The sequence below is a fragment of the Arachis hypogaea genome, chromosome 8 (assembly GCF_003086295.3).
Source record: "Arachis hypogaea cultivar Tifrunner chromosome 8, arahy.Tifrunner.gnm2.J5K5, whole genome shotgun sequence".
Lineage (NCBI taxonomy): Eukaryota > Viridiplantae > Streptophyta > Magnoliopsida > Fabales > Fabaceae > Arachis > Arachis hypogaea.
In genome coordinates this window covers 3,614,555-3,627,763 of record NC_092043.1, presented here as the reverse complement: position 1 = coordinate 3,627,763, position 13,209 = coordinate 3,614,555, and the positions used below count along the sequence as shown (strand labels likewise).

At 25.2% G+C, this 13,209-nt stretch overlaps 1 protein-coding gene across 6 annotated transcripts in view; it reads left to right on the top strand.

Moving 5' to 3' along the window:
* Positions 1-9,859: 9,859 nt before the first annotated feature.
* The window catches only part of LOC112705703 (1,4-alpha-glucan-branching enzyme 1, chloroplastic/amyloplastic), a 30,888-nt gene continuing 27,538 nt past the window's right edge, over positions 9,860-13,209 (top strand). For 5 of the 6 annotated variants that reach the window (XR_011865005.1, XR_011865004.1, XM_025756613.3 and 2 more), the window contains exons 1-4: positions 9,860-10,860; positions 11,100-11,174; positions 11,705-11,806; positions 12,934-13,027. The gene's annotated coding sequence lies outside the window, so the exon portion shown is untranslated. The remainder of the gene's footprint in view (positions 10,861-11,099; positions 11,175-11,704; positions 11,807-12,933; positions 13,028-13,209) is intronic. The other variant, XM_072201644.1, reaches the window with a different exon arrangement.

Genomic DNA, 13,209 nt, shown 5'->3' with positions numbered 1-13,209 from the left:
GTGGAGTTATAATCAACTTATGAATTATAAGCAAGTATTTTTAGAATAAAAAGTATAAAAAGTTAATTTTTAGTTAATTAATATTAGTTAATTTTAGAATTTAAAATTTATAATTTAAGCAATATAAAATTAAGAGTTTATGATGTAGAATTTATAATTTAAAATGAGTAAAATAATTTTAAAAAATTAACTAGTGAATAATAAAAATATTAAATAATATAAATAATAAATATATTGAATATTTATTTTATTAATGTACAGATGATTATTTTAATATTAAAATTTAAAAAAATAATTTAAAAATATAGTGTACTTTTATTTAATTGATAATTGTTAATATTATTCAATAAAATTATTGTCCTTAAATATATTTCATAGATTTTTACGTGAACAATATATGAAGTGAACCGACAACACGCACTGTGTATAGATCCATACAAATCTACATTGGATTCCAGCTACGAAGGGAAGCATATCTAAGACCAAAGGCATGTAAATTAATATTAAAATAGTTAGGAGAAGATAGACATATCTATTATATTAGGGAAATTTTTCATAAATTGATACGATTTAAATAGATGTTTTTGCTTAATACAACACTTGTTAAGAACAGTGCAGATAATAATAAACAAAATTTAGTATACTTTTGCAGTTAGTTGATCACACAAAACCTAGTGATTTATTTACTCTTGTATGTCTAATTTTAATTTCCTTTTCATGTTGATTTTAACCTTTCCTCCAAAATTTCTCAAGTGAATTAGTTGTAAGGTTAAAATATATTTTTTATTTTTAATTTTTTAATATATAATTTTATTTAATCTTTTTAATATTTTTATTTATGTTAAAATTATTCTTAAATATTAATTTTATTTAAAATATTAAAGACAAAATTAAAAAATATTTAGAAGTATATTTTATATAAATCAAAAGCATTGTAAACAAAATTGAATGAATATAAATTGTTAGAAATAATATTAAATAAAACATTAAAAACATTTGTTAAAAATATTACAAACGTTTAAAAAAATATACATCCTTTATATGTTATATAATTAATATCAATATTTTTATTTATTAAAAAAATTACAAACGCTAAAACAAAAAATATACTTTATATATTATATAATTAATATCAATATCTTTTATTAAAAAAATAATTTATTTTACGATTGCCCAAAAATCGAAACTAATAATAGAGATATTATTATTATTATATGAACATATATGGACAAGGTTAAAAACTAAAATAAAAATTAAAGAGTGATCTGATGATGATAGATGACGTGTAGTATAAATATCTATGAACTACAAGACGAGGTAAAGCCAAAGGTCCACGTTTGATTCCTGTGTTAATTGAGTGTTTGTGTAGCTAGAAAATAGAAATAACATATTGGTGAAAAGAGTAATGCTAGGGGCAGTAATTTTTGTGATTGTTAGCCATTAATTAATTATTAATGATGATTTGATAGTGTGAGATTGGTATGAAATTTTATTTAATGATTCATTTTCCTCTGCTGGTTACATACTGATCAAAATTTAATAAAACTGTTGGCTCCTAAACTTTTCCTTAATGAAAATTCATGAGGTAGCAGATAAAATCGAAAAGTGGGGCTGCTCCTATGGAAATTTTTCTATGCTCACGTGCGAAGAATACCGCAGGACTAGACAATTTTATTTCAATTATTTTTTGTCATTGCTAATCACAGATCAACTGCAAAGAGAAAAAATCAAAGAAATATTATAGAGTTAAATAATTTTATGTATCCATTTGTTATTGTTATAATTTGTTTAGTAAACTTTAAAATTTTCTATTTTAATTATTGTTATTAGTTTGTTCTTCTATTAAATATCGTTGTAACGGGCTAAATATGGAATAAAAACTAAAACATCAAATTAATAATAAAAACTTAAAATTAAAAACTTATTTAAGTAAAGATTAACATGCATCATTAATTGATTAGGAGAAAAGAACGGTGGTTGTGTAACATATATTATAGCATTTTTATTTTATATTATTTATTTTGCAAAGGATATTTAATTATGATGCACGGACACTGACACGGACACGGGACACGGGATACGATACGACACGGGATACGTCGATACACAAATTTTAAAATCTTATAAGATATGGAGACACACATACATATAAAATATAAAGTATCTTTTAGATAAATCGTAATGATATTTTGATATTTATTGTATTAAAATATAAATCAATTTTTTAGTTATTTTTAATATTTTATTTTAATTATATCAAATATTTAAAATATTTTTTATTATAATAAATAATAATATATACTATATTTAAATTTATTTTAAAAATATATTTTAAAAATAAAATTAGACATACTGACACATATTTAGATGTATTTAAATATGTTTAAAAAAATTATTTTTTATCTTTTTATTAAAATATAATTTAAATACAATAAACACGCATATCAAATAAATGTCATATTTAAAATATATTCGATATATAAACAAACAACTTAATAAAATGTACATACTTCATAAATATTTAATCATGTATAAACTTTTCATTTTAAAAAATTTCTGTCCCTATCCAAAGACAGAGGGTGGCACCGAAAAGTCTCAAAGCTTAATAATTCATCCATAAATGGGTCCAAGTCGCTTTCACTTAGCTCCAGCTTGTTGCCGCAACCTGATATTTTATGCTACTTTATGTTATTGATAAAATATAATTAGAATTAATGACATCAATTAGTATTATTTAATATATTTAAATATTTATTATAAAATATTATAATTTTATTATTTTAATTTTTTATATTTATAAATATTTTTTTATATTATATTATTTTACACCATTTGAATATTTATAAACCTTTTTTCTCTTGTTCCTCCCCTCCTTCTACAGTTAGTTTGCCAAATATTTTTGTCTAAAGGAAAAGATTATGCAGTAGTGTTTAGGATTTAGATTAAAATTGATATTTGATAACAAAATTACCAATCAACTTTTTAAGGGCAAGTTATATAAATTAATTAATTAAATTTTAAATTTATTTAATTATAACTTTTTAAAATAACAGATAAATTTGTAACTTTTTTAATTTTATGTAAATTATTATAGAGTGTAGCAATTTTTATCTTGTACATAAAAAATGTAAAGTAAAAACTATATGTATAAATCGCTGCTAGATATAGACATACATGATACATATTTTTCAAATTTCGATTTATTCATGTAATTTGTCCACTTTTTAAATTTTATCGATTGATTAATATTATTATTATAAATAATAATTTTAAGCTTTTGTAAAATTTGGCAATACTTTTTTATGAGAATAAATTATTTTTAAGAATTAGATTTTACAATTTTAAATAAACATAAAAATAATATATTTTTACAGACAATTTTCCATAATAAACTAAAATTCTTTTAAACAAAAGCACCCACTTGAAAAAGGTTATGCTTTAGATTCAACCACTAAATAACTAAATACCAATAATGTTATTTGAAAAAAAAAAACCAATAATGTTGGTATCAAACATATAAATTATTGGAGTTTAAAGGGATACATTTATTTCACTTATATATTCATTTTTTCTATGCCAAAATAGTAGAGGTGTTCACGAATTCAGGTTGATTTAAATTTAAAAAGAAATAGAAAATAAACTGATTATATTTTAATAGATTTGAGTTGTTTTAAATACAAAAATTTTGTATGTAGACCCGAACTAATTTAAATTGATTAAATTCAGATTGGATCTATTTGGATAATTAAATATCTATTGAAAATAAAATTTTGAAGACTGAAAAAAAATTGTATAAAAAAAAGAGAGAACCATTTTATGTAAATTATATGTAATAATAATAAAAAATAAAAAACAATACATCATTAAAATTATACTTAAATAAATATCATAATTTAAGTTAAAAAATAAAATTACATATATATTATTATATTTTTATTAAATAATATAAACTTAATTAAATAATCAGATTCATTCGAATTTTGCGATCTCAGAATCCATATCTAATTCAATTAAAATCAAACTAATCCAATTGAATTACATTTGATTATCTTTTAAATACAAACTAATCGATTTTAGTCGGATAATCAAATTATTATCTGTACCCATAAACAGCGTTGCAAAATTGCAACTATTCAAGTAGATCGGAATTGGAAGGTACAGATAAGAGAGTTTGATTTTAGATGATAAAATTAGGACCCACACATAAATCGCAATCCTTATCTTGCTTGTTTGTGTCGTTTCTCATCAAAATTTTGGAGAATGAAGCAACATACAAGTAACTAGTTGTATTGTAGTTGGACTACATACATGGACCATTGGTCCATTAAGTTATTAATTCTTACTACACCAATGCATAAGATAAAGTCAAGTCCCCAAAAACACGTGCTTCATTCAATTTTGTTGTATATGCTTCATTTTTTATTTATTTATACATTTATCTACATACTGTATAGTATGCTAGACCTTAGATATTCAGTTCTCGAAGAGGCAAAGCCAATCTAATATTGCGGAAGCTAAGATTAACTCATGCGTGTTACAATATAATTTTTCCCCTCCATTATTTTTAAGGAAAAATTCACACAGCAATTGGAGCAGTAGTAGTTGAGGCCTTTAGTCTATATAAGTATCCAAACAAATATGTCAATTGAGATACTCAATTATTTATAAACTAATTCGGGTGAGATGGACATTATTTTCTTTGATCTTTCTTTTTCTTAATCTAAAAATAACTCCTATTTCCCATATATAATATAAGTGATGAATAAAAAAAAATTAGTGCTTTCATTTTTTTTTTATAAAATTAGAAGTGAGACTCGAACCCACAATTTTTAAATAAATATGAAAAAATTATACAATTTGATGAATTATAACTCGTTGATAATATTTTTATTTTCTTAAAATTTTAATACAATAATAATATATAACAATTAACCTCTAATTTTAAGTAAGAAAATATATTTAAAGCACTCATTTTTATATTTTTATGGTATAAAAGATAAATTTAGTATTTTTCTCAATTTTTTATCAATAACTTTTAATATTAATAATAGAAAATATATAACAATAGTGTATATAAAAAGTATTACATATATAATTTATATATCTTTTTTTTCTCACTTTAAATTTTTTGAAAAATAATTTTATAACAGTATTAACATTTTTATAATAAAAAAAATCTAGAATTTTATTTTTATTATTCTCCAAAAAAATAATAATATAAGATAAATCATAAAAAGTATGCAAAAAATCAAGAATCTCAAACAAGAAAATACATTAAAAATATAATTATTCATATTTTTTATCAGCTTAAATTCTAAAAAAAAAATTAGTTATATATAAAAAAAACCCATATAATATTACTCTTTTAAATAATAGTTATTTTTGGTGAAAGATTTGATGCTTGATTCTTTGAGCAACGACCTAATTGAATTGAAGGTTATGCGTTTCTGGTCGTAAGAATGATGCAATAAGAAACAAAATCTAAAAGGAATCAATTAAGGATAAGTGGGTCAGATACATAAGACAATAATCATGTGCGTGCTTCGGCGACTACTTATCCATTATTGTTCTCTTTCAACCCCCTCCATTATTCCTTTATTCTTATCCTACGCCACCGTAAGATTACAATTAGTCTCTTAAGACGGCGAAGATAATGCGTGATTGGTTTTAAATAAAGTTCAGGAAAAGTATAAGATACCAACATATTATCCGTCAACTTCTATCAACTCTTATTTATATTTGTGTTTTATGGAAGTGTGTTCGTAGATGTGTCTAGTAATTAATATATTTTAAATACATATATAAAGAGACACATCCAGAAAATATATCTATAAAGATACTTCTATTAAACACAGTTATAAAAAAGACATTTTTATTAGACACATCCACGAACATACTTTCATAAAACACAATTATAAATAAGAGTTGGCAGAAGTTGGCAGATATGTTGTTGGTAAAGTACCAGAACCGTAAAGTTTATCTTTCTAAGCTAGTAATAATAAACAATTGAGAAATTAAAACTTTGAAGAATTGAACGACTAGCTAACTCCAAACTTTGTCACTAGTACTCAAAGTTGTCAAGCACGAGAAACTCTTCAACCATAGCCCATGTCTATCAAATACTTTAATGTTCCTCCGATAAGAATGAATTTGGTATTTTAATATTTATTTATGAGTACATCCATGCATGCATGCATATCTATATTAATCAGTACAATAGTTATTTCCTTGTACAAAGTAATAGTGAAATATATCCGAATAAGATTGAAAAGGTTGTTGAGCCTTTCAAAGAAAATTAAAGAGAGGTCCAATAATTTTGCAGGAATCCTTGACTGCATCGTCACTTATCTAGACTTATGTATTACCATTTTTATTAAATTTTGGGTTGGATGATTTTAGATTTTCTTTCACGCTTTCTTTTAATCTGACAAACAAATTAAAAGATTGATTTACTGCTAATATGAGCTGTATTTCAGAAATAATTTTAAAGTAATTATAATGAAAAATTGAAAGTCGCGTATATACAATTCTGAACTATTATTATATCATATAAAATTGAAACGTGTCTTGACAAAACGCTAATAGTAACGTGAAGTGTACAAGTAAACCAACAGAGAAGAATACAAAAAAGGGAAAAGTAGGAAAGACAATGATAGAAATGCATTATTGTTCAAAGGAAAAGAGGGACTGTCCCTACCCACCCAAAGTTCCAAATCTTCGTTGTATATTTGTATGACCACTTCAGATACATGCACTCACTAGCTAGCTAGGCTATGCAATGTAAACAAATTTCATAAGGATATATAGTAATAATTGCACCAAATTACTACTTCAAAAAAATTAAACTAATAAAAAAAGACAGCATTATAATATTTTTTATTTTAAATCATATTTAAAAAAAAAACTGTGATCTTTGACCTGTTATAACTTTCTAGCAAAAGTCACAATTTTTAACTATGGTTAATATAACTGTGATCAAAGTAATAAAAATTAAACTCTAAATATATTAATTATATATAAAAATTTTAATATTATATTATAAAATTATTTTTTAAAATATTTAAATTAATAAATAAAAACACATAAATAATTTTATCTCTTATATATTATAATAACGTAGTGGTGGAATTAGAAATTTTACAGAGCCCAATTATTTTCATTACAAAATGTGGTTTAATTCTTTAATTCTCACCTCTCTCTTAGCTCGGATCGTAATAGAGAATGAAGCATAATATATAAAAAGAGAAACATATATTATTAAGCAAGTGATCACATGTGAGTGTGGGGTGGGTCAGTAGACAGTAGGTGAAGTGAGGTGAGATAATAATGCCAAAATCAATAGGCCTTTGCATCCACATGTCTGCTGGGACCATCATAGTGCCCTAAAATCAATCTCAAACAATTGATTCAATAATTCAAATTCAAACAAATCTAGCTAGTAACTATATAAGATGTAGTTAATTAGCAGTTATTGGTAATAATATACATTTGTACGGTACATACGGTGTGATCTCTTTGTACTGCATCATATATATATATATGTACTTCACTTTTTCTTACACCATTGACATTCATGATTCATTATTGTAGTGATTTAAAAGGAAAACCGCTCAGTGCGTGGCTTAGCTCCATGAAGAGAACAAAACTATGTATGTATATCTGTCTTCATATCACATTTTTTCTTGATTTCATGAAACAATGATACAAAAATAAATAATGTTATCATAATATTAATTGTTAGGTGCATATCACTACAAAAATCTCTATCAAAGAAACTATGCATTATGCATGTGTGACTATGACCCGACAACACCCGTGTTTCCGAAAACTGATTGCCAATTAGTAAAAAGTTTAATTAGTTGCACTACTAATCAAAATTCTTAGGTAGCCATTACTATTTTTCAACGCCTTTACAACTACGATTACTGGCGCTAATAATGAAATCAAATTAAAGTTGCATTGTCTCGCGAGGGGATAAGATCGGATCATATATATGATTAACCACAAGTAATGCGCATGTCATTGATCATTATCACCATGCAACAGTACGTAGTGTAAGACTAACAACTTAATGATATTACTATATATATATTATGAAACTTAATGAAAAATTAAAGGTAATTGATGGAATTCTAGTCTTTTACATTAGAAAAATTTAATTCAATTTTCAAAGTTATCTCAAGAGCGAAGGAATATTTCACACTACTTATAAATTATCTTTAAAGAATTTAGAAATGATAATCTAAAACGTGAATATTTATAAATGGGTGACCCAACAATATTGAATTAGATATGTTCTAATATCATATTTTAATTAAAATTCAATAGGTCTAACTTAACTTCAAATACTAACTCGCCAAATGAATGATATTTCACACTTATAAATTACTTAAAAATTTTATTTATAAATATATCAAGAAAGGGTGTCGGCAGCTTCATCAATTCATCACGTTAGGAAATGAAATGAAATGAATGATATTGGCAATGGTCGTAGGTTCCTTTTCTTGTTTGTTGCATAGCAAAGCAATAATGAAAAGGCTCACTCAAAATCATAATTCATGTCAAAATGGTCCCTTCACCCTCGCTAAGCTACCTGTGGCTCCAACTTGTTCGCACTGTTAGATATTTATTTATTTATTTTTATATATATGCTTACTAATAATAAGGATATATTGGTTATTTTTCTTTTCTATATTATAACACTAAATGACTAAAACCGGACTATGAAACGTGAGAGATTGATTGTATATATGACCCTCCGTAACAAAAATATTTTATATATATTAAAAATTAATTATCAAATTATATAGTCGCTATATATCTATGTATATATTTATATTTTATATATTGGTTCATATTATTTTTTAACTAAATTAACTATGAAAATAATTAAATAATTCATAATAAAACAATAATGAAACTAATAAAGATAAATAATAATCAAACTTATTTTATATATACGTACTGATTGATTGATGACTGATTTCTTCTATTGGAGTTAATATAATTGTTAATTTTGTTTTTTTATGATATTTATCTATCCGACAAATTAAAAAGTTAATCTATCCCAAATACGAGTTATATTTAAAAGTTTGTTGTTAGTCAATAAATATTACTATATGTATAAAATGAAAGTCAAATCTTCGATACTTGTTTAATTGAACTCGCTAATAAGTTAATTATTAAATCAACTCAATTTTTTTTATTAATATAATAATAACAATTAGTATTTTAGGGAGGGATAAAAGAGATGGGTTTAGATGAGAAATTAGGAGCCACATTAATTCTAATTTTGTTGAGTTGTGAGAGTAGAGGACGACATTGCATTTGCATGTGCGTGTCACTTTGTTGTGTAGCATAAAGAAAGAAAAGTCTCAAAGCTAGCTTAATAATTCATATGAAACTGTGTCCCTTCCACTTTCCCCCCACCTTATTGGGGGATCTAGATATTTTCATATCCCTTACTACAGAAATTTCAGATCAAGACATGTTATGTGGCTATAGCAGATTAACAAGTTGTTGTAAAGATCTAAATTACGAAACCAATGCTTGAAGTTATTTTTTTAATTCACAAAGTTTGAAGTTTTCACCATCAACACGCCATGTTATGTTGCCATCAATAATGTTGATTTTGAAGGCTGTTTAGCCACAATCCACATATACACTAAATACCCAAAAGTCTTCGGTGGGTCTCACTACAGTCAGCATGCAGCCACCACAGTTAATGCTTATCCCAATAAAATGATTAGTTGATTTACTATTTCTCAAAGGTGCCTTCAATATTGAAAAACTTTAATGCATTAAGCGTACTATGATAAAATTCGTATATATTAACTTTTATTCTTGGCAATAGAAAAATATCATCAGTATTGACAAAAAAAAAAAAAATCAAAGTCAGAGGCATAACCATTTTGAGGTGGTTGATTTTAATTTAGATGGAAACAAATTTATCAAGTAATAGTAGATAAATTTATACCGAATAATCCACAAATTAGCGAAATCAATAGAGCATCCACTACCGTAACTAATCTCGACAAATAACAGACCTTTTTTGATGGTTTTTAAAAACAGTAACTTAGGTACTAACACATAGACGAGAAGATTGAAATTTAGTATTATGTTTGTTTGTTCAGAGACTGTTATTAAAATTTTTATTTCTGTTAAAAAATTTTAGTATTTTAGTACTTCCAAAAAATATGAACACAGGGACTAAAATTTTTAAAAATGGTGACTGAAATTTTAATAATATTTTATATCTAAAATACCTTCCTTTCAATTAATTTCAATTTTACTCTTTGTACAAGTTAAATTAAAATTTTATTTTTGTTTTAGTTTATGTCTCTCACTTTATATCAAACAAAATATTGAGATTTATTTCAATCTCTATCTCTCAATCTTAGTCTTTCCATCTCTGTCTCTCCACCAAACCCTACTTTAAGAGTACTTTTATTTTTATAATTTTATATTTTATATAAATAACCAAAATATTGATTTTCTTTCATTAAATTCTCTTGCATAGCCTATTAAACAAGTAAATGACCCGGAAATAACGTTTCATGTTAATTTTCTGTTTCTCCAAAACACACAAGCATTTAAAATCATTCCATAACAACATGTAGCATAGCCCCAACAAAAAGGGGAAAAAAAAAGGGAGAAGAGAGCTTGCATTATTGAGAACATGCATACACCTCCCACATATACATCAACAATGGAAAACAACGAAACACAGATAAAGAAAATGAGCAAAGGCTGCAAGACAACAAAGACATCGTGAAAGATGTGATTCAATTCATTGAATTAGCGACCAAGCTTAGCTTGTATGTTAGCTTTAATTATCATCACTGATCAAGAGCTTTGATGGTAAGTATATATATTATGTATTTCAGTAATGTTCGTGCGTATTAATTAGTGTCGTCTGTGCTTGAAAATTAAACAAAAAAGGAGGAAAGAAATCTCGATGAGCGAGGAGAATCTGAAGTCTATATATATATATATATGTGTGTGTGTGTGTGACTTAGCTCTTGCGTGGTTTCTAATAATGGTATTAATTTGTTTAGGGCTTAATTATATATTCACATAACGTGTTCCTATATATACAGCTGATATTTTTTGCAGGAGTGGAGTGGAATTATATATAGTCCTTCTTTGCCCAGAAATGTTGCTTCTCTCACACAGTATGTTTTAACTTTCTACCCTCAACTCCACTTTTTTGTTTGTTTCTTATGTGTTATGTTAAACATGCTTTATTATTAGCTAAAACAAATTAAAAACTTCAAAAACCCTGCTAACAATTTCCTTCATTAATAATAACATGATTGAAAAATTTCAAAAATGCAATCTCGTAAAACAAATTTCTTACTCTCAAATAAATTTAACTTGAACACATGATAACGTAATGTAAGAATACGAGTAGTCACCCATTTTTAAAAAATCTTAAAAATATAAAGTTATGTATAAGTAATACGAGATCTGAATTCTCTGCAATGTTATCAAGGATAATTACTACATCATATCTACACGTATCCCATTGAACTAGTTAAATTAACATTTAAACGTTTTAATTTATGCCTTGTCTGGTTTAATACCCAATCCAAAATTTTGCTGATACCGGACAGATCATGAACATAGCAACGTGGCGTTCTTCTTCTATTTTAATGTTTTTTATTTATTTATTTTGGTGTGTGTTACATGGAAATTGAACTAGGAACATATGGGAGAGAAAACACATGATCCTGTACTTGGTACCGACTGGACTATTCCCACTTTCCCAATTGGCAATGAAAATAGCATTTGGGCCAATTCAGAGGCAAGTTTCTTTTATCATATACAATATGTTTGCAATTAGAATAGTCTGAAACCAAGTTGGATTTATCTAGTGGTTAACTTATTAATATACTTAAATAAGTGTGGAAATTCAAACTCTGCTTTGTGTATACAATAATAAAATTAAAAAAAAAAGAAATAATGTGAAAAGAATAAAGATTATTTTTTTAATAAAAAAATTCACCAAAAAAAAGTTGTCATGTGTAATACACTTCTTTTTGAAATGGAGAATACTAGGGGATAATAATTTTTTTGAACAATATGAACAACTATCAATCAAATTAAAACACACTACACTTCTAAATTAATCCTCTAAATTTTAATATTAAAATAACCATCCGTACACTAATAAAATGAACATCCGATATATCTATTGTTTATATTGTTTAATATTTTCATTGTTTACCTATACTTTTTCGAAATAAAATTTAGTTAAAATCTTTACTTTTTACTCAATTTTATCTTTTATCGAACAAAATTTCCTTACAATTAATGTCAAATCCTGCTTGATAAAGAGTGAATATCCAACTTGATTTCTTATAATTTTTTTAAAGGATTATGAGACTCTCAAACAAAAAAATATTCTTTTTAATTTTTGATATTTAATTTTGTAGGACTGGTTAGCCCTTCTGTCAATGATCTCTTTTCAAAACATACTTACGTGATATGTTAACCACTAATATATCTTCTATTTAATTTTTATAAATAAAAAAATCTAAAAATCACTAATATTTATTAGTTTTACACAATAAATTTAGTTAATGTATATGAAAAAGATAATAGAAAAATAAAAATAATAATTAAATAATCTTGATAATTATCCTTAAAAGACAACGAGACTCTCAACAAAAAGGAATTTGTTAATCCTAATTGGTTTTTAATGGATAAATCAATAATTTAACATACTATGTAGGCTTATTCCGTTAATATCGATAGAAATATTGACATAGAAACTAATCAGTTTCATAAAAATAAAGATCAGAATCAAAAAAGAATATTTTTTTGTTAAGAGACTCGTTATCTTTTGAGGCAATTGTAATTGATAAATGATAATTTCACCATTTTTTCTCGTTAACATTCTCAAAACACTTGTAGAGTTGTTGGGTGTAGGCGTAAGTTGGGGTTGTGATTACGATCGTACGTTTGAAGAAGGAAGGCTTGCAACTTTCAGGTTTGAAGAAGGAAGAAGAAAGAAGCATATCGGGTATGGTATAACGATTGCCATCTAGCCACTGAACTTTTTCAATTTTTGTGTAAATTATAAATTTTCATTTATAGAAATCTACAGATAAAATTAGTTTCATTTATTCATAAATAGCTAAATATGAACCAAGTGGTAGCCAAATTTAACTGTCCCTTATCCTCTTCACAACCATTTTAACCTTC